At 36.4% G+C, this 3028-nt stretch overlaps 1 protein-coding gene across 1 annotated transcript in view; it reads left to right on the top strand.

Moving 5' to 3' along the window:
* ATP8A1 (ATPase, aminophospholipid transporter (APLT), class I, type 8A, member 1) overlaps positions 1–3028 on the top strand; it is a 272471-nt gene that overhangs the window by 215641 nt on the left and 53802 nt on the right. The window lies entirely within an intron of this gene.

Genomic DNA, 3028 nt, shown 5'->3' with positions numbered 1-3028 from the left:
TCTTCTGCATGGTTTATTTTCCTGCAAGTGTATATTCTAAAGTTTCTCTGGTATTTGTTAATAATGCAAGTTTATATTTAGTGTGAGAAAGGGGGAAAAATTTAATATAACAATCAAGGTAGATGCCATTTTGAAACTCTAGCATTTGTATATTTTATAGCATTATAAAAGCAACAAATACGATACACCTTCACAGAAGTTTTTCAATTTAATATACTTTATGTTACTGATAATCAGATATAATCTTAATTCAGTGTCTTAAATATAGGACAGTTAATGTAGGATATTTTTAATATTTATGAATTCCTAAAGCTTTCCGAGGACATTCTCGGTAAACCCAGTGAATGGAAACAGGTGTTCTAGTGCCTCTTACGCCATAAATGACAGTGCTGAGTTTATAGCCAAGAGGTCATTCGTCTTCCGAGACTCCGTCTTCACGAACACACCTTTGCACACATGCAACTCCATGGTGTTGTTTTCAATAATTGAATCTGGCTAATTAAAAAAACAAACAGGATTCTTTAACTATTGCTTCTGAAAAGTATTTTTAATGATCTCGTTTGAAACTATTACCGCTTATAATATGCAGTGTCTCTGCTTCTATTTTTAAATGTTTTATTTTTGGATTTTTAAAATTGATGTATGATGCCCAGTTTGTATTAAACTCTACCACATTGCTGCAATGTTTTTCATTACCTGTGGTGGGTGTTTTCAAATGATGGAAAGTCACCATCGGGACAGATACAGTGGACTATGAGCTCTTTCTTCCCTGAAGAAGCGATCGGAGAGCTCGGGCAGTTCCAGGCCAGCTGATGCAATAATAGTAATTCTCACCAGCCTGGACGGTTGTATCAGCCTCAACCATGGGTTCCCGTCTGCTATAGCGTAGGCTCCGTGGTACTGTCTTGGAAGTTAACTTCCAGCCACAAACTTGGCCATGTCACTCTTGCTTAAAAACATAAATTGATCCTCACAGGGTCACCCGAAGTCATTCCTAAAAAGCCACATCTTTTCCTGTCCTCTGTGAGTGGCAGTTTGGGCACAGCTGTGGCCAGAGAAGGAGCACACCAGGTAGTAGGTAGTTGTAATGTGGGAGCCTCATTTCTTGTATCTTTTGTTGCCAAAAATGTATTTCATTATCAGCAGAGCCCAGGCATTCAGAAAAGTCATCAGATCAACCCAAATAGGATACATGATTTCCATAGCCGTTTGAATATTTTTAGTTTATAAACAGAAGGTGTCAACCACTCTTTATAGGGTTTATGGATTTTTCTAAGGATTTCAGTGAAAAGTCTTTGATGAAACTCACATCAGCGTTTGAGAATTCAGGGACAAATGGCTACAGAATGCGTAGTTGTATACATAGCGGTTGCGCTGAATGGGGATGCTTGCTTTTGTCATGGTAAAAAGGGTCGGAGGTTCCGAGGTCGTGACAGGGGTTAAAGGATTAGCGTGTGACAATAAGTATCAGTCAGGAAAATGGAAAAGTAGAACTAATTTTTCTTGCACCCACCTGTGCTCTCTGTCAAATAAAAACTTGTGGTGGTGACATAGTGAGGAGGAGAGACAAAGGTTAATGAGTAACACAAGTTCAGATGTGTAATGTGTTGGAGCGTAAATTGGATCATACAGTCCAGCGTGGCTGGGTGAGCTAACAAAAGAAATTGAGATCACAGTGGAAAATTTTGGGAGGCAAGCAACTTAATTTCTGTTGTCGGAACAGCTTAAAACTATTAATACACGCCGATTTTATTTAGCGTAAGTTTTGTTTGCAAGAAGCACTTTTCAAAGACAAACCGCAACTGTTCGGAAGGCCAGAAGAATTCCGAACGTTCTTCTATGACTTAATCTTTCGCATCCGTGTTACAAAGAACGTACCAGAGATACTTGCTCTCTTGTTCTTAGAATACAGTAGACATAAAAAGTAGTAGCTATTAAATGATGTTATAATTATTTGAAACTTGGTATTAACAAGTGTTAAAAATTTGGGAAAGCCTTTAATAAATGCAGTCGTAATCACAATGTTTTATTTTAATGATTATACGATTTAAACGTTAGACTTGCTCTAACAAGTACGTATCTTCATACTCTATAGGGTAGCGAGTATCTTTATATCTCTGTAAGAGAAAACATTATATCTTTAGCATTGAAAAGTTTACACTTGTACGTGGGGAAGAGAAAGGAATTCCCCCAAATTATAAACTTTTTAAAAGTCAGACCTTCTGGAATTAGGAAAATAGTCTTATGTAAGAAATTTCAGAATCTGCACTTATTTTAAATTTTATTTTCTTTCTGAGGCAGAAATTTAAACTTTTGCTATTTCATTTTTAAAAAGTAGAAAAAATTCAAGTGAAGCTGAAAAAACATTTTGAGAAACATAAAAATAAATAAATGACCCATGAAAGTCTAAGAGGCAGAAAGTGTCTGTCAGTTCTATTAATTCGCGGTGGTGGCCCAACAGAAACACGTTTTGTGAATCCAGCTCGTAGATAAAAAGAAGGGTCAGAGTTCACAGAGCTAGTTTATCGCCAATGGTTCTCATGGATTTTTGTTTTCCCTCAGGTTTTCTGGGTTCATTGTTTAAATGGCCTCTTCCACTCAGTTATTCTGTTTTGGTTTCCACTAAAAGCCCTTCAGTATGGTAAGTAGAACGGATATGAATGCTAAGAGATGACTTCTTACTTTTTTAGAAAAATATCCCATTGACAATATATGTTAAAAAATATAGCAGTGTTTCATTTTGTGGTGTTTTCCTGAACCTAAAACACATGCATCCAAAAATTGTACGTACTTTAAAGATTTTTATTATTCCTTTGGGAGCAAAGTGATTTAATATATGCAAAGCCTTTCTTCTTCACTTCTCATGTTTTCCAAACTTGCAGAGAGTTGAATTTTAGGGCTTTTCTCTCCCCCTGTTGATGTATAGTTTGAGGACAATAAGTGCTAATATTTTATGTAGCCTGTTTTATTATACCTGTGAGGCTTGTATCAAGCTCTTGATACTGAACCTAATCAGACATGCTCGTGT

The sequence above is a fragment of the Propithecus coquereli genome, unplaced genomic scaffold (assembly GCF_000956105.1).
Source record: "Propithecus coquereli isolate 6110/MARCELLA unplaced genomic scaffold, Pcoq_1.0 Scaffold288, whole genome shotgun sequence".
In the NCBI taxonomy this organism is placed as follows: domain Eukaryota; kingdom Metazoa; phylum Chordata; class Mammalia; order Primates; family Indriidae; genus Propithecus; species Propithecus coquereli.
This window is presented reverse-complemented; position numbering and strand designations above follow the sequence as displayed.